Raw genomic sequence first — 11,969 nt, 5'->3', positions numbered from 1 at the left:
GTATATAAATTGAAGATAACTATAAAATTCAATTAAATATCAATAGAAAATATAAATTCAAAAAAAAAATGCATCTTGATGCGATGTATTAGCAATCGGGTCAAGAAACATGTTGTAAACGAATCTATATTGTATTAACATCGTGTTATTTGGTGTCTGATTTTTTCGAAAAAATTATGTATCATACATTGCATAACAATATAATTAACAAATTTATTATGAGTGAAACCTATGTTGTTGTTTTATTATCGTAATTATTTGGGAATATTTTGATTGCCATATAGATAAGAGCTTTCTATTTCCGAATTAAGATAAGCAATCATGAAGTGCCACGTGGATAGTTTGGGGTCATGGAACTAACGTGGCGGGTCGGGTGAGAGAAACGGGTCACGCGTTTTTTAAACAAAGGCGGGATGGGGCGAAAGTGACTAACGGCATCTCTATATTTGGTTGACGTCTTCCTACTTTGCACCTTCAGCCTTAGGAAGTTTTTGACGATTTTAATTGCCGTGTGGTTACTTTGATTGTCAAGTATTAAACTTAGTATTTTTCAGAAGATTGTGTAAATAATAATATAATCAAGTTATTATTTAAAAAAAAACTAGAAAAATTAAATTGTCATCACATTTTGAAATTTATATGATTTTTCCATTTGAAAAACTATTATTTATTAGAAATTGTGAAGATCATAAAATCAAATTGTTGTAAATTACGAATATGTACAGTTTCTGATGCTCGTGTTTCTAATTCCAATCCAAAATTTCAATTTCTTGATGTTCGACACAACTTGTTGATAAATTTCAAAATCATCTACTTTTTTGTAGAAAAAATGAAATCACACATTTTATGTAATTTAAATTCAAAATTTTGGAAATTTTGAATGTTAGTTTGCCACATTGTGTAACCTCCCTTTTATAATGGACCCATGCAAGTCACTTTAGAATTTCTATATGGGATTCAATTATTTTTAGGATGTATTTGCATCTGTTTTAGAAAATTATTTTTTAGCTTTTAAGCAACTTTAATTTTTGTTAATAAAGTCTAACTTAGTTGTCGAAGTTGAGGTCCCATGACCTTTTGAATCCCGTCTTATGCGTGGTATATTATTTCAATTAATAATATTTCATCACTCCTACTTAAAAAAAATAATAAAATAACTTCAATTTTTGAAAGACGAAAAAAAAGTATTTTTAAACCGGAAGTAAGAAATATTTGTTTTAATTGAAAATAAATCAAACATGATTTTCTGATTATCTTTCCATCCTTATTTACATCTTAACATATGGGGTTAAAATTATACTCTGTCTATTAAATTTTCACTTTTTTTTTTCAAATACTAACTATCAATTCTCCAAAAACAACACCTCTTGCAAACACTCCCATTATTGCGGATTCAGATGGGTAAAAGCTTGTAAAGTTACTTGAAAGCAAGATTGGATCAAAACATAAAAAAGAAAGTCCAACTCTCATATTTGGCAAATAAAAAGCACAAATAGAATTTAAAGTTGATGGGAAACTTAAATATATCCATTTATTTCAAGATAATAAAATACATACTATCGAAAACTTATTTCAACGATATTTTCTTTTCTGACTACAAAAGTGATTTTCGTCTTGTTCTTGGTCAAGGAGGAAATCAAAGTTACAGCTCTCCACCTCCATTATTTGTTTAGATCTCGATTTTAATTTGAGGGATATGCCTTTTTGTTCTTAAAGGACCAACACTTTCACTCCAAGCACAAAAAATTGACCTAATTTTGATTATTCAGGAGAATTTTATTTCTGATGTCCAATCTTATTCTATTATTTTGGTCATTTCAAGCTTCTTCAAAGTTACCAAATAGAGAAATGCTAGTCATAAATCATTTTAGATCAAGGCGTTAATATGTGCTTGGAATAATAGATATTTTAAGCTCTTTTTCCCTTCTTTTTTTATTTTAAAAAGATGTATACGATCAAATTTCAATTATAATTATTATACTTTTATCTCTTATTCAATATTTTTTTATCTATCACATTTACTGTAATTAGTAATGTGACATTCGTAGGATTTTTCACGTAATTAAAGATTAATTGATAATCATTAAAAATTTAAATTTAATTAATAAATGAATTATAGATTGGATTTAGTATATAGTAAAACTCGAATGGAATAAATTAGAATTCGTTATAATATTTGAAAGCAAATTATATTAATTAGAAAAATTAGGAAGGACGTAATGGGTATTTGAGAAAAGTTTAATTAAATAAATAAAATAATAATAATATATTTATAAGTAATAATATATATATATATATGTTAGTAGTAATATAATATTATATAAATATATATATATATATTTGTAGTAATATTATATACGTATGTATATGCATTAGAGGGACGGGCCCACCAGCCCACCGCCTCACCCTTCTCTTTCTTTTTCTTGTTGTACACGCACATAATACATTACACGCATAAAACACAATTAAGAAAAAAAGTTGCACTCCTCCCTGTCACAGAAAAACTAAAAAAACAGAGGTACGCAAATTTCTATTTTAATTCATATTAATTAGTATAATTATATTATTTAATTACTCCATTTATTAAATATTATTTGTATTGAGCGATGTACTATTTAATCGGAGTATTTTATAATTTTGGTTATTTAAATTAGTGAAATTAAATATCACATTTGATATAAAAATGATATAGTTGGTTAATTAAATTATTAGATTTGCTAGACTTAATTATTATTATACTCAATTTACACAATTTCATCGGAATGATTAATCAAATATGTAATGCTATGTATTGTTGCTTAATTAAATTATATAGCAATGATAAATTGGTAGAAAATTCATAGAAATGTTTCGAAAATTATATTTAAGAAATATTATGTTATCAAAGAGGGAAAATGAGGTTTCAATGGTAATATAATTTACGGATGTTATTAAAAATGATAGTTATAAATATATAAGGGGTTTGATTAAATGAATTCTTATGAATTATTTGGTAAATCAAATATATGTTTGAGAAGCTTAGAAAATGTAGTTATTTCAAAGAAAATGGAACAGGGGTTTGAACCTTAACATAAATAGAATATTAAAAGATTGGTAGAAAATGTACGAATATTATATAATATTTTATTTAGAGTTTATAATATTCTAAATATATTGATTATACGTATAATATTCTATTATAGGACGTGACGACAAAGTAGAGGGTTGAGCAGTCACTCGTGAAATCGAAGCATTTTGGGATACAAGGTAAGTATAGCTAATTGGATTTATATATATCTATTATGTGTAGTATTGTATATATAATATATATTAGTTTCTTGGATGCGAACGTGGACTTGGCTTTATATTATTATGCGTGGCTTTTGTATATTGATTGTTTATATAATTAGTTGTGTATTATTTTTTAGATTACCTTAAAATCGGTGGAATTGCTAGTATGTGTCATACGTGTTGTAATAGTTGGACGTGAGAATGGTATGATGACGTGATCGTATAATTGATTATTGTATGAAATCGAATTGGGAGTTATTATTGAGGTAGTAATTATTATAAAGAAAAGAATGATGATCGTGAATCGAAATAAAAGATGATGCTTACCTAGTTGGGAACACAGTCAATGATTTATGAAAATGTGATTGTTGATGTGATATGGAAAATATATGAATTAAGCTAGGTATCATAGCGCGTAGGGTACCGGGGTATTCCGGGCAGCGGGGAATATCCTGTGCTGTTAGCTACACACTGGGATGGTGTGGGGGTACCATGTTTGTTGTGATGTCCTGTGTTGATATTGCTACACAGCTGAAGTAAAAGAGTGTGGGGATATCACATATAACAGGTATCCTGTACTGTATATGATATGATGATGGCCGGCGAAATCATTGACTGATGTATTCCAACTAGAGTAAGTGGGGCCCTTAACTAATAAACGATAACGTCGAATATTATGTCGTGGATTGATTTACAGTTGTGAGTATGTATTACTACTTATATCTGATGTTGCTATATGACGAAAGACAGTTAGTCGATGTGACTGCTTGTATGTGAATTGTGCCTATGTATATATATAGACTAATTGGTCATACTTATTGAGTAGGCAGCTCATTCCTTGCCACGTAATTTTCAAGGAATAAATCACACTGATTAGCCACATTGGACTTTGAGCGGTGCCGTCGTCTTTATTAGGTGGGTCAGTCGTGACATCTGAAATCGGAGTTTTTGGTTGTTAAATATTCTAGTCTCTTATCGGGTTGGTGTTTAAAGGTGTGGTACTACTTTTCTTGAGATTATGTATATGAGGACATCTAGTGACGGTAAATATAAACTTTCGGAGGTATCTATTACCTTTTGTGATACATATATTATATTGATAAATTAGAATTTATTTTACGGGTTGAAAGAGAATTACTTATAGATTGAGTTCTAATTAAAGAAAGGATGAAAAAGTGATAATTAGATGTAGCGAGTAGGGGGTGCTACATTGGGTGGTATCAGAGCAGGTCTACGTTTCCACGGTAATAATTGTGAGATGTCCCTAATGATTGAATTGTTTAATGTAGGATGGCTTCTCAAGGTGTACGTGCTGACCCAGTAGTTAGTAGGGAAGAGTCTGCGGAGTCCGTAGAGAGCTCAGTGGCACCTGCAAGTGCAGGTAGGTCGAGAGGATGTTGGTGCTGATGTTCCTATTCCTCTCGGTGGTGTTCCAGTGACAGGATTACCACCATAGTATGCACAAATATTTCAAATGGCCTTTCAAGCCCAATCACAAGCCCAAACACAGTTACTTGCACAGGCGCACGCATCCACTCCAGTGCCAGCACCAGTAGTCCCTACAATTGATCGTAATTATGAAAGAATCAGGAAGATGGGGGCTACAGAATTTGAATGTACCCTAGAACCAGAGATTGCTGAAAGATGGTGGGAAAAAGTCGAAAATGTGATGAATTTAGTAGATTGCACTCCAGAGAATCGACTTAAGTATGGTGTTTCCTTGTTTGTGGGGAATGCCTTGATTTGGTGGAGGTATGTAAAGAGGGGATATGAGCCAAGAGAAATAACTTAGGCTGAGTTTCAGAAAGAGTTTGATGATAAATACAGACTAAGATGTATCGAGACAAGAAGAGGATGGAGTTTCTAAATTTAGTGCAAGGGGATGATCAGACAGTGGCAGAATATGAACTCTGTTTTGTGGCATCAGCCAAATATGCACCAGAAGCAATAGCGACGCAGGAAGATCTTTGTTACCGTTTTGAGCAGGGGCTACGACCGGAGATTAAATGAGGCTTCGCAGTCAGAATTACAAATTTTAAAACTCTTGTTAAATCAGCGGTCTGGATGGAAGAAGCAGTAATGGAGGACAAGAAGAAGGGAGAAGAGAAGAGGAAATCAACGTACGTAATAGGGGAATCGAGTAGGTTGACCAAGAGGGGAACCGGTTTCTCATTCTCAGGGGGAAGTGGGAGCTTTACACGGGGTGGTCCCATTATACGAGGAGGTAGTGGACAGAGGTTCGGGGGATCTACGGGTTTTAAAAGATGTTCATTTGAACGTAGCTCATTTGCTACGTCTTCTACTGGATCAGAACGGGGAGCTGGACCGAGTTATGGTCAAGGACTAGTTTTTCCTCCAAGCTGTTCTATCTATGGAAGACAACATCAAGGGCCATGTTAGAGACGGGATGATATACCGAAGACTTGTTATCGCTGTGGAGGTAGAGGACACATTGCCAGGAATTGTTCCATTCAGACTATGGGTGTGGTTGGAAGTGTTGCTAGCAGGACTCAGAGCCAAGTAGTGTTGGGAGTAGTGACAAAGGAGCTAGCAGAGGCAGAGGCAGAAGCACTAACAACAGAGATAGTAGCCACGCTATTGGTAGTGGTATGAGGGGGGCTGGAACACAAGTTACTCAGGGACAGACCCAGGCAAGGATATATAACATTACTAGAGAGGAGACCCCAACATCGAATGATGCGATGTCAGTTATGATATGGTTATTTGACATTGCAGCTTATGTTTTGATTGATCCTGGTTCTACACATTCATATATTTCATCCGAGTTTGCATCTAAAATACTGGGAGAGAATAGTCCATTGGGATGTAATCTGATGGTTTATTTGCCCGTCGGAGGGGGTGTGGTAGTGAACAATGTTAGGAAAGAGAGCTTAGTGAGAATCAGAGATGTAAATTTACCTGTAGACCTTGTAGTGCTGGATTTGAAGGAGTTTGATGTGATTTTGGGGATGGATTGGTTAGCACAACATAAAGCAATAGTCGACTGTTATAAAAAGGAAGTGATGATCAAATGTTCTGGTGAATCAAAAGTAATATTTGTGGGGGATCGTCAGGTAGTACCAGTTTGTGTAATATTAGCCATGGAGGCAAGACGATTGATGTTAAAGGGTTGTGAAGAATATTAAGACCATGTGGTAGATACCGAGAGGGTTAATCCCACATTGGAGGAAATTCCGGTAGTGAGAGACTTCCCTGAAGTATTCTTTGATGACTTACCGGGTTTGCCACCGCATAGGGAAGTGGATTTTTCCGTAGAAATTCTCTCAGGAGTTGCCCCAATTTCTATTGCGCCGTATAGAATGGCCCTAGTGGAATTACAAGAGCTCAAAAAGCAAAATGAAGAATTATTGGGGAAAGGTTTATCAGGCCGAGTACTTCACCATGGGGAGCACCAGTGCTATTTGTGAAGAAGAAAGATGGGAGTATGAGGTTATGCGTCGATTATTGCCAATTGAACAGGGTTTGGGATGTGTGTTGATGCAAAACGGAAAGGTAATTGCTTATGCATCCCGCCAATTGAGGAACCATGAGTTAAATTATCCCACACATAACTTGGAGCTAGCCGCTATTGTGCATGCACTGAAGATCTGGAGACATTACTTGTACGGAGAAAAAATTTCAGATCCTTACTGACCATAAAAGTTTGAAATATATCTTGACGCAGAAGGAATTGAATTTGAGACAGAGAAGATGGATAGAACTGCTGAAGGATTATGATTGCACTATTGACTTCCATCCAGGGAAAGCGAATGCAGTAGTAGATGCCTTGAGTAGAAAGAGTTCAAGTACATTAGCCAATCTGGGGAGTCACAATCAGACATTGCTACTGGAGATGAGGTCTATGAATGCGGAACTGGACGTTGATCAAGTAGCGGGTTTATTGGCAGCTTTGCAACTTAAGCCAGACTTTGTGGATCAGATCAAAGAAGCGCAGACTCGAGATCCTTTCTTATTACGAATACTGGAAAGAATAAGACTTTGTAAGAAAATAAATTTTTTGATAAGAGTTGATGGACTAATAGTGAATGGGGGATGAGTTTGTGTGCCTGATATAAATGAGTTACAAGAAGAAATTTTGCAAGAAGCTCATAATGCACCATATGCGATGCACCCTGGTACTACAAAAATGTCTCGAAATTTAAAACCTTACTGTTGGTGGCAGACAATGAAGAAGGATGTGGCTGAATTTGTGGCTGAATATATGACATGTCAGCAAGTAAAAGCAGAACATCAGGCACTAGCAGTAAACTTCGACCTCTATCAATACAAGAATAGAAGTGGGAGAATATCACTATGGATTTTGTCGTAGGGTTGCCACATACATTCAGAAAGCATAATGCTATTTGGGTAATTGTGGATAAATTGACAAAATCTGGTCATTTCTTGCCGGTACGAATAACTGATTCTGTGGATAAGTTAGTTAGATTATATATTTCTGAGATAGTGAGATTGCATGGAGTGCCTGTATCGATTGTGTCAGATAGAGATCCCCAATTATCTCACGCTTTTAGGAAAGTTTACGAAGGGCAGTGGGCACAAAGTTACATTTCAGTACCGCATTTCATCCTCAAACAGATGGCCAGTCAGAAAGAACGATTCAAAACCTAGAAGATATGATGAGAGCTTGTACAATGGAGTTTAAGGGCAACTGAGATGATCATCTACCTCTAATGGAGTTTTCATATAATAACAGTTTCCACTCTAGTATCGGTATGGCCCCATATGAAACTTTATATGGAAAAAGGTGTCGCAGTCCGATTTGTTGGGATATAGAAGGATTAAGATAACTAGAAGGTCCTGAATTAGTGTAGGAAACAGTGAAAAAGATACAAATAGTTAAGAAGTACTTGAAAGCAGCACAAGATCGACAAAAAAGTTACGTTGATCAATACCGAAGGGAGATGGAATACAAAGTAGGTGGTAAGGTTTTCCTGAAGATATCTCCTTGGAGGGAAATCATGAGGTTTGGCAGGCAAGGGAAGCTGAGTCCGAGATATATTAGACCGTATGAAATTATTGAAAGAATCGGACCACTGGCGTATCGACTAGCATTACCAACAGAGTAATCACAAATACATGATGTTTTCCATGTTTCGATGTTGCGACGATATCGGTCTTATCCTAGCCACATTATTCGTCAGGTCGAGATAGAGATTTCTGAGGAGTTGACATATGTGGAGGAGGAGATTTTGGATAAAAGCGTAAGAAATTGAGAAATAAAGATATACCGATGGTAAAAGCGAGATGGAGTCATCATTCCCCGAGGGAGGCGACTTGGGAGGTTGAGGAGCATATGAAAGAGAAGTATCCCTATTTATTCCATTGAGCGGGTAAGTTACTTAAATTTCGGGGACGAAATTTTTATTAGGAGGGGAGAATTGTGACATCCGTAGAATTTTTCACATAATTGGAGACTAATTGATAATCATTAAAAATTTAAATTCAAATAGTAAATGAATTATAGATTGGATTTGGTATATAGTAAAACTTGAATTGAATAAATTAGAGTTCGTTATAATATTTGAAAGCAAATTATATTAATTAGAAAAATTAGGAAGGACGTAATGAGTATTTGAGAAAAGTTTAATTAAATAAATAAAATAATAATAATATATTTATATGTAATAATATATATATGTTAGTAGTAATATAATATTATATAAATATATATATATATTAGTAGTAATATTATATACATATATATGCATTAGAGGGAGGGGCCCACCAGCCCACCGCCTCACCCTCCTCTTTCTTTTTCTTGTTGTACACACACATAATACATTACACACATAAAACACAATTAAGAAAAATGTTGCACTCCTCCCTGTCACAGAAAAACTAAAAAAACAGAGGTACGCAAATTTCTATTATATTCATATTAATTAGTATAATTATATTATTTAATTACTCCATTTATTAAATGCTGTTTATATTGAGCGATGTACTATTTAATCGGAGTATTTTATAATTTTGGCTATTTAAATTAGTGAAATTAAATATCACATTTGATATAAAAATGATATAGTTGGTTAATTAAATTATTAGATTTGCTAGACTTAATTGTTATAGCCAATTTACACAATTTCATCGGAATGATTAACCAAATATGTAATTCTATGTATTGTTGCTTAATTAAATTATATAGCAATGATAAATTGGTAGAAAATTTATAGAAATGTTTCGAAAATTATATTTAAGAAATATTATGTTATTAAAGAGGGAAAATGAGGTTTCAGTGGTAATATAATTTACGGACGATATTAAAAACGATAGTTATAAATATATAAGGGGTTTGATTAAATGAATTCTTATGAATTATTTGGTAAATCAAATATATGTTTGAGAAGTTTAGAAAATGTAGTTATTTCAAAGAAAATGGAACAGGGGTTTGGACTTTAATATAAATAAAATATTAAAAAATTGATAGAAAATGTACGAATATTATATAATATTTTATTTAGAGTTTATGATATTCTAAATATATTGATTATACGTATAATATTCTATTATAGGACGTGACGACAAAGTAGAGGGTTGAGCAGTCACTCGTGAAATCGAAGCATTTTGGAATACAAGGTAAGTATAGCTAATTGGATTTATATATATCTATGTGTGTAGTATTGTATATATAATATATATTGATTTTTTGGATGCGAACGTGGACTTGGCTTTATATTATTATGCGTGGCTTTCGTATATTGATTGTTTATATAATTAGTTGTGTATTATTTGTTAGATTACCTTAAAATCGGTGGAATTGCTAGTATGTGTCATATGTATTATAATAGTTGGACGTGAGAATGCTATGATGACGTGATCGTATAATTGATTGTTGTATGAAATCGAATTGGGAGTTATTATTGAGGAAGTAATTATTATACAGAAAAGAATGATGATCGTGAATTGAAATAAAAGATAATGCTTACCTAGTTGGGAATACAGTCAATGGTTTATGAAAATGTGATTGATGATGTGATATGAAAAATATATGAATTAAGCTAGGTACCATGGCGTGTAGGGTACCGGGGTATTCCGGGCAGCGGGGAATATCTTGTGCTGTTAGCTACACATTGGGGTAGTGTGGGGATACCATGTTTGTTGTGATATCCTGTGCTGATATTGCTACACAGCTGGAGTAAAAGAGTGTGGGGATATCACATACAACATGTATCCTGTGCTGTATATGATATGATGATGGTCGGCGAAACCATTGACTGATGTATTCCAACTAGAGTAAGTGGGGCCCTTAACTAATAAACGATAACGTCGAATATTATGTCGTGGATTGATTTACAGTTGTGAGTATGTATTACTGCTTATATCTGATGCTGCTATATGACGAAGGACACGTTAGTCGATGTGACTGCTTGTATGTGAATTGTGCCTATGTATATATATATAGACTAATTGGTTATACTTATTGAGTAGGCAACTCATTCTTTGCCACGTAATTTTCAGGGAATAAGTCACATTGATTAGCCACATTGGACTTTGAGCGGTGCCGTCGTCTTTATTAGGTGGGTCAGCCGTGACATCTGAAGCCGGAGTTTTTGGCTGTTTGGTTGTTGAATATTCTAGTCTCTTATCGGATTGGTGTTTAAAGGTGTGGTACTACTTTTCTTGAGATTATGAACATGAGGATATCTAGTGAGGGTAAATATAAACTTTCGGAGGTATCTATTACCTTTTGTGATACATGTATTATATTGATAAATTAGAATTTATTTTACGGATTGAAAGAGAATTACTTATAGATTGAGTTCTAATTAAAAAAATGATGAAATAGTGATAATTAAATGTAGCGAGTAGAGGGTGCTACAAGTAAACATTCATATTAAGTCAAAATAAATTTTAACGATATTTTGTATTTTTGTAAATACATACATCCCACTTTTATTCCAAATGTACAATTTCTAAGGAAAACAAAACGACAAGCAATTACTTACAATTAAATTTCAAATCTGTCATCCCATGTTGTAGTGGCTTGATAGCAATATATTTGCCACATGATTTAATGTTTGACGATTTTTAATTTTTTTTTTCTAGAAAAAGTAAGGAGAATATTAGAAAAATTAAAGTAACCTTTTAATGTGCAAACACTCCAAACTAGACATGTTCCCATATCCGATTTATTTAATCCAAAATCTCATAAACCATATCTGGATGGATGCATTTGACAAAATTGGAAGAGTAGTGCCAGTGCACTACCTCTACTAATGAATTATGATGGAAGAGAAGATGCATTTACACTCAAGTTTGTTCTCAACCACAATCCCCATTACTTGTATACAAACAAATGGGAAAAGAAAAAAATAGCAGAGACAATATTAATAGGAAAATCAAACTCATAAGATGTCCCTTTTTTGAGGTAAACTAATATCAAACCTCGTTCAAGATAAATGTAATTTATACAAAAATACTTGTATATCCATCAATATATTATCATATTCATTCTCCACTTTCACCCATATTAATCACACTTTTAATTGTATATTAACTTTTATTTTTAAAATATTTGCGTGTCTATCCACGTAAATAGTTCATGTCATATTAGCTAGTAGTGAAAGAAAAACACTCAAGGATATGTCTACAGCAACTTGATTTAAATCTGATCGCTAGACATGCTTCTCATAGAAAACACGTGGTTGGGCTCTTGAGTATTTGAAATGAACGAAAAT

At 33.4% G+C, this 11,969-nt stretch overlaps 1 long non-coding RNA gene across 2 annotated transcripts; it reads left to right on the top strand.

Annotated features, from left to right (window-relative positions):
* The first annotated feature begins 2,460 nt into the window (after positions 1 to 2,460).
* On the top strand, positions 2,461 to 11,044 carry LOC148787614 (uncharacterized). 2 transcript variants are annotated; one of them, XR_016066350.1, is made up of 5 exons: positions 2,461 to 2,518; positions 3,183 to 3,246; positions 4,560 to 8,621; positions 9,804 to 9,867; positions 10,750 to 11,044. It is a non-coding gene; the product is annotated as an uncharacterized LOC148787614 (long non-coding RNA). The 2 variants fall into 2 exon arrangements; XR_016066351.1 differs by lacking the exons at positions 2,461 to 2,518; positions 3,183 to 3,246; positions 4,560 to 8,621 and adding an exon at positions 9,085 to 9,143.
* The last annotated feature ends 925 nt before the right edge of the window (positions 11,045 to 11,969 follow it).

This window comes from Sesamum indicum, linkage group LG7 (genome assembly GCF_026168435.1).
Source record: "Sesamum indicum cultivar Baizhima isolate 11 linkage group LG7, ASM2616843v1, whole genome shotgun sequence".
Lineage (NCBI taxonomy): Eukaryota > Viridiplantae > Streptophyta > Magnoliopsida > Lamiales > Pedaliaceae > Sesamum > Sesamum indicum.
This window is presented reverse-complemented; position numbering and strand designations above follow the sequence as displayed.